A 13,243-nucleotide genomic window follows, 5' to 3' on the forward strand; every position below is an offset into this window, starting at 1 on the left:
TCTGCTGACAAACAAAATGACACAGTCAGATGAGGAGCCGTTATAATGCTGCAGTTTCTGTTTTGTCTCACGCGGTAACGTGTCGAAACGGCATTTCTAAATATACACTATGGTCCAAACACACGTGTGACTTCGCGACCTGCGCGTGCATGCAGGAAGGAGAAGAGACGCATAAAAACACATGAAGCAATAGTCTGTTTACTAGCATCAAAATGTGAGGTCAATTTTAGATCACACAAATAAAATATTAACCAAGGATCCATGACTAAGACACTGCTCTTGGCACTTTATCTGATGCCCACTAAGTAAGAGCTTCTGAGCGAGCTGCTTTCTTTTTCCAAGACTTGATAAATCATTTTACAAAGCCAAAGTCAAGGAAGGAGAAATGTAACGTAAGGACCATTGTGTTTATTGACCACATCCCCACCATTGTTTTATGTGATGCTGCGTATAGCGATTTAAGAGATATTTTCAAAAGGCGACTGTTGCCTTTGTGAATCTGCAGGAGAAACCAGCTGTCTGATGTGATGGATGGCGTTGGCAGTTACATAGTGTTTCATTTTCATAGGGCTGGCCATATTAGATCCCCAGATGGCACTGTTACGTGTTGCATTGTGTGTACTTTGTATCACAGCATTGCAGTGGATTTCTTGTCACTTATTAGTCATTTACAAAATAAATTAACATGAACATCAATGCAGCCGTTGCTTTGATGAATCAGTTCAAGGAATGAGGCAACATTTTAATTACAGTGATTATATGGGCCTACTGCACGGTTCAAACCAGTTTATAAATGTAATATGTGGGCCGCTGTTTTCCAGGCCAACAGCTGAACTATGCTGTAGAAATTGTAAATACAGTCTCTTCAAAATGCAAATTATTAAGACAAAGCGAATAAAATCCAAGCTTTGGAACGATATGAAGGTTAAGTAAGCTGTTTTCATTTATCGTGTATATTATTACTCTGATTAAAGCAAGTACATGCATCATCTATTGTATTTTGACTTTAGAAGCCCACTTGTTTTAAGGAGTGTGTTTAACCATCTGTGGCATGAATAAGGCACGGCGGGACCACGGAGCGACGTTCAGAGCCAACTTTATTTGATTCACGTCACACCACACCACCACCAACCCCTGAGTCCCCGTGTTTTAACACGGCGGGCGTGATTGCGGATGCCGTGCAGGTGCGTCCGCACGGCACCGCAGACCACGCCCCACCACATACCCCCATCGCCCGATTGAGGCCGGGGAGCAATCTGGCCGAACCTACTCCCCCCCCCGCGAACTGGGGCGAGACTCGGCCCCTACACATCGGCGCCCCAGCCCCTGACCAAGCGACGGGGAAGCGTCCGTTCTGGTGGCCGCCCGCGCATCCAGCGGCAACGGCGAAGCTGGTCCGGAGGTCGGCCGCGTAGCAAGCGGACACGGCCCCACAGGCATGGCCGTGCGCTCCTGCACACAGGCGGCTGGGCAGACGTCAGGCGCGCAGAATCGACTGGTGGCAGCGAGGCTGGACTAGCCAGCCCGCCGATCCCCGGCCTAGCGGGGCTGTCCCGCTCCTCTGCCTCCAACTCCGGCTGCACAGGCTGCCCTGGAGCAGGGACCTCCGTCTCCCCGCACAGCTGCTCCGCCACCGCCTCCGCCACTCCCGTTTGGAGCGGCTCCCCGCACTGCGCCTCCGCCCCCAGCAGGCACAGCCCCTCGCCCACCTCTGGGTGGAGCGACTCCTCTGCCTCCGGCAGGTGTAGACCCTCGCCCGCCTCGTCCTCGGCCTCCGATTGGAGCGGCTCCTCCACCGCTCCCGGCAGGAGCAGCCCTTCACCCGGCTGCTCCTCCTCCTCCGGCAGGCTCGGACCCCCGCGTGGCTCGTCCACCACCTCCGGCTGCCGAGGTGACCCCCACGGCTCCTCCACCGCTTCACTGTCCTCGGGACACACTTGTGGGGGTGGCGCCCAGGCCCAGAGCAGCGCTGCCAGCTCTGCCATCTTCCCCAGGTGGCGTTCGCTCTCCTTCCGCAGCTCTTCCTGTTGGCGACGCACCTCCGCCGCCTGCTTCCGCTGGGTGGCCGCTATTTCGGCCACCCTCTCGGCCAGCTCTTTCCTTTCCTGGCTCTGGTAGGTACCCGCCATGCCGCCTCCTGGGTTTCGGCACCAATGTGGCATGAATAAGGCACGGCGGGACCACGGAGCGACGTTCAGAGCCAACTTTATTTGATTCACGTCACACCACACCACCACCAACCCCTGAGTCCCCGTGTTTTAACACGGCGGGCGTGATTGCGGATGCCGTGCAGGTGCGTCCGCACGGCACCGCAGACCACGCCCCACCACACCATCTCATCAACGAGTTTTCAGGCACAGCCGGCAAGTCTTATTGGCAAACAAGATGTAATGAAACAGTGTTGTGCTACCCGTCCACCAATATTTGACAGACAGACAAACAGTGTGCAGACACACAGTTAGCAATTAGCCGATGAAGACTAGCCTCTAAAGTAGCAGCTATTTCCCACAGGAGCTGGCAAAGACCAAAGCGCGGCTAAAAAGAGAGTCAATATTGAACAAACAGAGGAGGGCTGATGATAAAAAACAATACAACACATCGATACTGTAGTCTGTATTGTCAATGTGGCTGCCCTTAAAATCGCAGCAGAAAAGCAGCTGGGCCCGACCTCAGTCTGTACAAATACATTCCTGTTTTAAAATAATGAGATGTTTGATACATTATGGGAAAAATAACATTTGTTAAGTTTCTGATTATCTGCTGTGATCGTCTAGTTTTAAAGAAATGTTTACAGGATATTTATTTGGCAAAATCGTCTTCTTTCGGATTGCTCCCTTTGGAGTGGAGGCAGTGGATCATCTGCCTCCATCTCACCCTCTCTTTACCATCCTCCTCAGTCACACCAACACCGTCCTCATTCACTAAATCCATGGATCTTTGTGGTCTTCCTCTTTTCCTCTTGCCTGGCGGCTCCAAAGTCAGCATCCATCCACTATATCTGCTGTACCAGAGCTGTCCCTCTGATGCACTCATTTCTAATCCTGCCCATCCTGGTTACTTCCAATGAAAATCTTAGCATCTTTAACTCTGCCACCTCCACCTACGGCTCCTGTCTTTTTTGTCAGTGTCACCATCTGCAAACCATACATCATAGCAGGTCTCATCTTGTAAACCTTCCCTTTCACTCTCGCTGTTACAAATCACCCCTGACACTCGTCTCCACCCACTTCACCCTGCCTGCACTCTCTTCTTTAGCTCTCTTGTCCCATGCTGCTTTGAAAGGTTAACACCATGTATTTGGATGCATCTATCTTGAGTACCTCTACTTCTTGCATCTTCACCTTTCCATCTGTCTCTATGTCATTCACACACATGCATCCTCTCTCACTTCTAATGACTTTTATTCCACTTGTCTCTGATGCATACCTCCACATCTCTGGGCTCTCTTCCACCTGCTCCCCACTCTCACTACAGGTGACACATCATCTGTGGCCATCGTAGTCCATGCTGGTTTTGTATTAAGTCCTGACCTTGATGGGAAAAGGTTTCAAGCTATTAATAATAACAACAATGGATTACATTTATATAGCGCTTTTCAGGACCCCTCAAAGCGCTTTACAATTCCACTATTCATTCACTCTCACATTCATACACTGGTGGAGGCAGCTACAGTTGTAGCCACAGCTGCCCTGGCGCAGACTGACAGAGGCGAGGCTGCCACATCGCGCCATCGGCCCCTCTGGCCATCACCAGTAGGCGGTAGGTGAAGTGTCTTGCCCAAGGACACAACGACCAAGACTGTCCGAGCCGGGGCTCGAATCGGCAACCTTCCGATTACAAGACGAACACCCAACTCTTGAGCCACGATCGCCCTATTATATGAAGTAGCTCCATTTTCACAGCAGTTTGATTCATTAAGATGATTATATGAAGCCATTACATGATTTGATTACCTGACATGATAGTTAATGTTGTCTCATTTACTTTTAAAACTGATAACCGTGACATTTCTCAAGGAGCTCTCACTGCAGAACTATAGGGGCAAAATATACAGTGCAAAAGGATTACATCCTAAATGTGCAATATGATCTCATTATTCCACTTATCTCATAAAATACTTCTCAAAGTCAGTTTCTCTGTTTACATGTCGTCTATATGGGTGATTACTGTTTCATTATTTAATACGAAACCAACACAATGTGGTCCATTCTGGTGTGTCTAATCCACATTTGAGTTTATTCGAAATACAGTCGTTTTCCTTAAGCTCAAAAGCAGTCCAATAATAGAGAGTGATCAGCCAGACATGCCCCAGCATTTTTAGAGTGATACATCCATGAAATTGGATCCGCTTCTCACACTTTCATCCCAAACCATTATTAATATTCTCTGTCATCCACACACCTCCTGTGCTACATCCCATACTGTTTAGTGGCCTTGAAGGAAACATTTGGCTTTTGATTAACCATGCAATTAAAGCGCATTTTATCCTACAATAATAAAAATGTACTAAAAAATAGCCGTTACCGAGACAGCTCTTAAAGGCAGGAATTCTCCCTTTGAGAGCATGAAGATTTATTTAAATTGCAATCTCTATATGTGGAGCATATTTATTGTATAGTCATGAAAAGTGTGTCGCACAGAAGTTGTTCATTCTCACAATTCTTTGAAATTGTTGCATGGAATCAGACTGATGGTTTCCAGACTGGATAATAATGATTAGAAGTTTCTTAGGGAGTTAGAGTTGCTCTCTCTCTTATCTAAAATGCTGATATTTAGGGTCTGGTGCTCCTTTTCCTACTGAGGGATGTGTTGTCATCATGCCAAATTATAAAGAGTGTTCTGTGGCATTCACAAAAAATAATGCATAGATCTGGCAAAGGATTTAAAAAGAACTCCAAATTATTTGAGGTAAATCGCTTAACCGTCAGAAAAAATAATCTACAAGAGGCATGGTTTCCAAATATCGGCCAATTTGTCTGGGATTGGCTGCCTGAGCAGAGCAGATCATTTGATACAAAAAGTATTCAAGAACCCCAAAGTCTCATCACACGATCTGCAGGTAACACTTTATGAACCACAGAGATTGCAGAAATTTGATGTACTATAAAAGTCTTTTGCTGTCCAAAAGTAAGTACTTCATGGGGGTGGGCACGCTACACGGAATCCAAATTACCATCAGGGTGTACACCTCACCCCTGGCGTCATTGCCCACCTCTCAATTTTAAATACACGTAGACATTGAGGGCTAGCAGGAGGGGCTATGCGCTTACCTGCTGCTCTCTTGCAGGTAGCTCCAAGCCCTCCTGGGTTTTAAATGCACCTTAGAACACACATGCATCAACACTACAATGAGCGGGTGGAGGGAGGTTTGGAGTCTTCTCTCACCCGCGTTCTCTGCGGCCTGCTGGAGCAGGGGGGCTAGGAGGAGGAGTTGGCCGTCTGACTGGGGTCTGGAATGTGGGGCCTCCCTGCTGCTGCGGAGTCGGGGCGGTCTGCTTCTCCCCACCGCAGGGAAAAGGGTAACACCACCTGGGTCTGGGTGCAGTTCCCCCCTCCAGGGGCAACGGTACCCAGACCCGGTTCGTAGAGTACGCTTGGGGAGTGTGATCGTGTGTACAGCGTCTCTTTATGTTTGTCTCCACGTTGGTTGAGTGTGGAGTAAGTGCATATGAGAGCATGAGGGTGGGAATGGATGTTTGTATCTGTGTGTGCCTGTATGTCTGTGTCTATATGTCTATATGTCAGGTTGGGTATCACCACTTCCCCCTGCCGGTGGCGGACTCCCTCAGACATCGGTGCGTTGGTGGTTCTTTGTGTCCGGGGATGGGCGTCCAGGTACACACCGGCTCACTCCTTGGTGGCTGCTTATCGGGGCCTGGAGCCTGGGGCTCGCTCGGGCCACTTCGGAGGTGGGGTGCCCCCGGCCTCTCGGCCTGGGGCTCGGTCACTCAGGCACAGCTGGCTGCCGGTGGAGCTCACGGGCGCGTCACTGCAACCCCCCCTGGCTTCTACTCCACGGCTGCTGAGTGAGCCCTCATCTGGGACTCTCCTCAGCTCTTTCTGGGACAGTGGCGCGGCTGCCCCTCTGTTGGTCTTCCTTGGTCTCTTGTGTTCTGGGGGCCTCTGGATGTCTGGAGTTTTGAAATATTTATTTGGCCAAATACAGTATAGCTGAAGAGCTACTAATTTCCATGGGACTCACATACTCTAAAGATTTAGCATTATCTTTGAGTCTTTATATGGAACCCATTTTTAATCACCTCTCGGCTTCTTGTTGTTCTCACTGTAAGTATAAAACCTGCTAATTTAAATGTTTTCACAGCTATAACTGCTGCTTTAAACCAGTGCTGACAGCAACAACCATGGAGCTCTTTTTATACACAGTTGTTGGTTTTTAATTGAGCTTGAAAATCACAGATCATTCTCCATGTCCAGAAATAAAAATTGATTTGTGTACAGTATACAGTCTACACTACCATTAGGTAACCAACAATTGTTCTCAAAAATTGTTTGAAAAATCTACAAAATCCAGCTGAATGAAGGTTAATAAAGAGAAAGTAATAAAAATGTGTGTTCTCATAATGAATAGACATGAAAAGCCTCAGTCTCCCGTCACCATCCCTATTATTTACTTGGTAACTGAAAAGACCAGGCAGCCAATTACAGGGCCCGTCAAACTGTCAATCACTATGAAGCAATTCATAGAAATCAAACAGCAAACTGTCACAGCGATATTATCAGGTGCTGCGGAGAGAGAAAAGGGGATGTTCAAGCACCAATTAGAAGAGCAGGATGTGTTGCTAAGGAGGGATACAATCAATGCTGAGTCTGAAAATGGAAGAAGACTGAAAAGAAATATAACCTACACCCCTGCAATATTTTCCCCAAAACTGACTGCTCATCTCTTGATTCCCAAAAGTTTAATATAATATTTACATGAAATATGTCACCGCAACATACCACTAGTCAATAGAAATGTACAGTTTCAGTAAAATCTATTTAAAGCTGCCAACAACTAATTTGTCAGTTTCTGTGGTGAAAAACACAACCAGTGTAATCCAGTGCAAGCCTAGGCAGTTCACGACTGTTCATAATATTCTGGCCATGGGTAATGTTCTGGCTTGGTTCTTGTAGATCAACAGACATTCAATGTCCCAGGCCAAAGACCATGAACGAAGAATTGGGCTTAAATGGGCTTAAAAGTTTAAAATTAGGGGCATGACCACATTGATTGACAACTTTGGCAACGCAGTCCTCTATAGCTGTCTACCTGCAGTAGGTCTCACTTCCACTAATTCAAGTCATTTAACTGTATGAGATATAAGAGTGTCCATAAGTGCACGTGGCACCAGGACACTCTAGGCCGCAGGTCGATGATCGATCTTGTAATTGTATCACCAGACCTGCGACCATATGTTCTGGACACTCGGGTAAAGAGAGGGGCTGAGCTGTCAACTGATCACCACCTGGTGGTGAGTTGGATCAGGTGGCAGGGGAGGACGCTGGACAGACCTGGTGCACCTAAACACGTAGTGAGGGTGTGCTGGGAATGCCTGGCAGAGGCCCCAATCTGTGAGATCTTCAACGCACACCTCCGGCAGAGCTTCAACAGCATTCCGAGGGAGACTGGGGACATAGAGTCCGAATGGACGATGTTCAGCATCTCCATTGTCAAAGCTGCTGCACTGAGCTGCGACCGCAAGGTGGTTGGTGCCTGTCGTGGTGGTAATCTCCGAACCAAATGGTGGACACCAGAGGTGAAGGGAGCCACCAGGCTGAAGAAGGAGTCCTATCGGGCTTGGTTAACCTGTGGGACTTCGGAGGCAGCTGACAGGTACCGACAGGCCAAGCGGAATGTGGCTCGGGCAGTGGCTGAAGCAAAAACTCGGGTGTGGGAGGAGTTCGGAGAGGCCATGGAACAAGGCTAGTCAAACCTCAGATACAGAAGGAACAATGCGGTTTTCGTCCTGGTTACGGAACACTGGACCAGCTCTTTATCCTCTCAAGGATACTTGAGGGCGCATGGGAGTTTGCCTAACCAGTCTACATGTGTTTTGTGGACTTGGAGAAGGCATTTGACCGGGTCCCTCGGGCTGTCCTGTGGGGGGTGCTGCGGGAGTATGGGGTGTCTGGCCCATTGCTATGGGCCATTCGATCCCTATACAGGGAGTGCAGAATTATTAGGCAAATGAGTATTTTGTCCACATCATCCTCTTCATGCATGTTGTCTTACTCTAAGCTGTATAGGCTCGAAAGCCTACTACCAATTAAACATATTAGATGATGTTCATCTCCGTAATGAGAAGGGGTGTGGTCTAATGACATCAACACCCTATATCAGGTGTGCATAATGGTAAAATGGTAAATGGCCTGTATTTATATAGCGCTTTACTAGTCCCTAAGGACCCCAAAGCGCTTTACATATCCAGTCATCCACCCATTCACGCACACATTCACACACTGGTGATGGCAAGCTACATAGAATTATTAGGCAACTTCCTTTCCTTTGGCAAAATGGGTCAAAAGAAGGACTTGACAGGCTCAGAAAAGTCAAAATAGTGAGATATCTTGCAGAGGGATGCAGCAGTCTCAAAATTGCAAAGCTTCTGAAGCGTGATCATCGAACAATCAAGCGTTTCATTCAAAATAGTCAACAGGGTCGCAAGAAGCGTGTGGAAAAACCAAGGCGCCAAATAACTGCCCATGAACTGAGAAAAGTCAAGCGTGCAGCTGCCAAAATGCCACTTGCCACCAGTTTGGCCATATTTCAGAGCTGCAACGTTACTGGAGTGCCCAAAAGCACAAGGTGTGCAATACTCAGAGACATGGCCAAGGTAAGAAAGGCTGAAAGACGACCACCACTGAACAAGACACACAAGCTGAAACGTCAAGACTGGGCCAAGAAATAGCTCAAGACTAGTTTTTCTAAGGTTTTATGGACTGATGAAATGAGAGTGAGTCTTGATGGGCCAGATGGATGGGCCCGTGGCTGGATTGGTAAAGGGCAGAGAGCTCCAGTCCGACTCAGACGCCAGCAAGGTGGAGATGGAGTACTGGTTTGGGCTGGTATCATCAAAGATGAGCTTGTGGGGCCTTTTCGGGTTGAGGATGGAGTCAAGCTCAACTCCCAGTCCTACTGCCAGTTTCTGGAAGACACCTTCTTCAAGCAGTGGTACAGGAAGAAGTCTGCATCCTTCAAGAAAAACATGATTTTCATGCAGGACAATGCTCCATCACACGCGTCCAAGTACTCCACAGCGTGGCTGGCAAGAAAGGGTATAAAAGAAGAAAAACTAATGACATGGCCTCCTTGTTCACCTGATCTGGACCCCATTGAGAACCTGTGGTCCATCATCAAATGTGAGATTTACAAGGAGGGAAAACAGTACACCTCTCTGAACAGTGTCTGGGAGGCTGTGGTTGCTGCTGCACGCAATGTTGATGGTGAACAGATCAAAACACTGACAGGATCCATGGATGGCAGGCTTTTGAGTGTCCTTGCAAAGAAAGGTGGCTATATTGGTCACTGATTTGTTTTTGTTTTGTTTTTGAATGTCAGAAATGTATATTTGTGAATGTGGAGATGTTATATTGGTTTCACTGGTAAAAATAAATGATTGAAATGGGTATATATTTGTTTTTTGTTAAGTTGCCTAATAATTATGCACAGTAATAGTCACCTGCACACACAGATATCCCCCTAAAATAGCTAAAACTAAAAACAAACTAAAAACTACTTCCAAAAACATTCAGCTTTGATATTAATGAGTTTTTTGGGTTCATTGAGAACATGGTTGTTGTTCAATAATAAAATTATTCCTCAAAAATACAACTTGCCTAATAATTCTGCACTCCCTGTACAACCGTTGCAAGAGCTTGGTTTGCATTGCCGGCAATAAGTCGGACTCGTTCCCGGTGGGTGATGGGCTCCGCCAGGGCTGCCCTTTGTCACCGATTCTGTTCATAATTTTTATGGACAGGATTTCTAGGCGCAGCCAAGTGGTGAAGGGCTTTCACTTCGGTGGCCTCAGAATCTTATCTCTGCTTTTCGCGGATGATGTGGTTTTGTTGGCTTCATCGGGTGATGGCCTCCGGCTCGCACTGGAATGGTTCGGAGCCGAGTGGGAATGAGGATCAACACCTCCAAATCTGAGGCCATGGTTCTCAGCCGGAAAAAGGGTGGAGTGCCCACTTCGGGTCGGGGATGAGTTCCTGCCCCAAGTGGAGGAGTTCAAGTATCTTGGGATCTTGTTCGCGAGTGATGGGAGAAGGGAGCCGAAGATCGACAGGCGGATGGGTGCTGCGGCCGCAGTGATGCAGACACTGCACTGGTCTGTCGTGGTGAAGAGCTGAGTGTAAAAGCGAATCTACGTCCCTACCCTCACCTATGGCCACGAACTGTGGGTAGTGACCAAAAGAACAAGATCGCGGATACAAGCAGCGGAAATGAGCTTCCCCCGAAAGGTGGCTTGCCTCTCCCTTAAAGATAGGGTGAGAAGTTCAGCCATCCGGGAGGGGCTCAGAGTAGAGCCGCTGCTCCTCCACATCGAAAGGAGCCAGCTGAGGTGGTTCGGGCATCTGACAAGGATGCCTCCTGGGCGCCTCCTGGGTGAGAGGTTCCGGGCATGTCCTACCGGGAGGAGGCCCTGGGGCAGACCCAGGACACACTGGAGAGATTATATCTCTCGGCTGGTCTGGGAACGCCTTGGTGTTCCCCCGGATAAGCTAGAGGAGGTCTGGGCTTCTCTGCTTAGGCTGCTGCCCCCGTGACCCGGCCCCGGATAAAGCAGAAGAAGATGGATGGATGGATGGATTTGAGAAATAATGTGGCTCACTGTCCATCTGGATCCAACCAATCAGAAGTTTTACCAGTTTGGTGTCTATCTCGCAGCCGATAACTTACCTTTCTACCTTCTCGACTAACCATCATTGCTGGGGTGCTTTAGAAACATTACATATCCATTTAAGATCAGGCCATCAGACTGCTGAACACTTCATAGACACCTCAGCTTCACTACTGGAACTTTAACATTATGCACTCCACACTGTATATAAATGCCACTTGTTTTGCACATATTCAACTCTGTATATTTTATATATTTTATTATTATTATTATTATTTTATTTTATTTTTTTACTATTTAATTTGTAAAAATGTGTATACACACACACACACACACACACACACACACACACACACACACACACGTAGGAAAATATTTAGTATACACATCCAGAAATGCATACACTATTATATATTGTACATATATTTATTAGTTTCAGGTTGGCCATTCTTGTATTTTGCTCGTTTGTGTTGTTGTGTTTGCACATCTCTGTTGCTTGTGGGGCTCGCACACAAGAATTTCACTCGCATGTGCTGTGCCAGTGTGCCTGCACATGTGATGTGACAATAAAAAGTGATTTGATTTGATTTGATTAAGAGTTGACAGGTGCATTGTAATTGCAATCAAGCCTGTTTGTTTGTTGTTATTTACAAATGTAGAAATTATATTGGTTGCTGGCAAGTCCATGTGGCTTGCTGCTTTGTCACAATCACCTACACTATTAGATCAGTCTCATCTTTTTCCCTTAAATTGCTATGTGTTTCTGACTGAGAGCAGAGCTGTGTACTTCAGAAGATGAAGTAGCATGATCAAAAACTGCTGTTTGAAACTGCAGTCCAGCGATAATGAATCTTTCTACATGTAAGGGAAACAACAGAAAAGCAAGAAGGCTAGGAAAAATGCACTGGAAATGGAAACATGGGTTTGCTTGGAAGCGGGCTGTATGTACATATTTGTGTTTATGTACATGTGTGTATTTGAGTAAGTGACTGCATGCCCTAATGCTGTGCTGGCATCATGCTCCTCTCCAGTGTATACACCCTGTTCTTTCCATCTTCTCCGTGGTGTGTTGGCTGCTTTCTCAACTGGTGCCTTTCCAAAACGAACAGTTTCCAGTGTTAGTGTGCACACAAATCTATCTGTCTGTCCATATGATTCTTAGACAAAATAACAAAATAACAACAAAGTAGCTGTCTGGTAAAACTAACATTGGCGTGTGTGCAGACAGTTTCAGTTTTAGCAACTTTTTTCCCAACTTTTTGGAGTAAAGGGAAATAAATACAGCACTGTCCTGATATCGAAGGTAGTGCCAAATTTATTGCAAGATCTTTCAGTGCAAGGACAAACCTGTCACCGTCTGTGTAACATCTGTACTTGTGTTATTCCCGGTCCTGCCCTGCATATAGAGCCAGGGTTACAGTTTGCAATCCTCATGCAATGTTCCTAAATATCTGAATATGAAGCTGAATAATATGGATGGCAATTGGGTGTCATGAAATTTGGATGCTTTTGTCCGGTGAAGGTTGTAATGTATGCTGTGGCTGAGTTTTCGTCCAGAAAATGAGCATCCAAATCATTTGTGCAAGCCTGTGATACTATTACTTAAAAATGAAACAATCTTAGATGAGGGCCTGCAAAAATTGTTCTGGTGTCAGATGTTGCCATTGCTCATTTGATTGAGCAGGTGACCAATGTACTGGGTCTTTGCTTCAGTGTTTCCTCCCCAGACATATCTCTGCATGTCTCCCCTATCCTCTCTTCACCTTTCTATTCAAGAGAAAAGTTTATTTTAGAAACAGTGCTCAATGCTAGAAACCTAGCAAATGGTGTTATCTAACATTCAGTCAGTTCAGTTTTATTTCCGTAGCACACAACAACAGTCACTTCATGGCATTTTATGTCATTGATTGATCACACACACTCAGCAGGCTAAGCCTAAAGTTTTAAGCCTAATCGTGAAAGTAGAGAGGATGTCTGTCTCCCAAATTCAAACTGGGAGTTGGTTCCACAGAGGAGGGGCCTGAAAGCTGAAGGCTCTGCCTCCCATCCTGCTTTTAAATACTAGCAGAAGAAAGCCAGCAGTATGGAAGCGAAGACAATAATGCGACCTGATTATTCAAGACCTTGTGAGGAGAAGGACTTTAAATTCAATTCAGAATTTAACAAGGAAACAATGAAGAGAAGCTAATATGGGAGAAATATGGTTTCCAGGTTTTAGTCGCAGTTATTACTCTCGCTGTAGTGCTCTGGATCAACTAGAGGCCTTTCAGGGTGCTTTTAGAGCAATCTGCTAATTATGAATTACATTAGTCCAGCCTAGAAGTAATAAATGCATGAACTAGCTTGTGTTTAACATTGTAAAAGGATTTGTTTTTAACCCAAACCAAAGAGAATAACTG

The sequence above is a fragment of the Diplotaxodon limnothrissa genome, linkage group LG1 (assembly GCF_057381915.1).
Source record: "Diplotaxodon limnothrissa isolate DT_005_m linkage group LG1, D_limnothrissa_male_GT1.1, whole genome shotgun sequence".
Taxonomy (NCBI): domain Eukaryota; kingdom Metazoa; phylum Chordata; class Actinopteri; order Cichliformes; family Cichlidae; genus Diplotaxodon; species Diplotaxodon limnothrissa.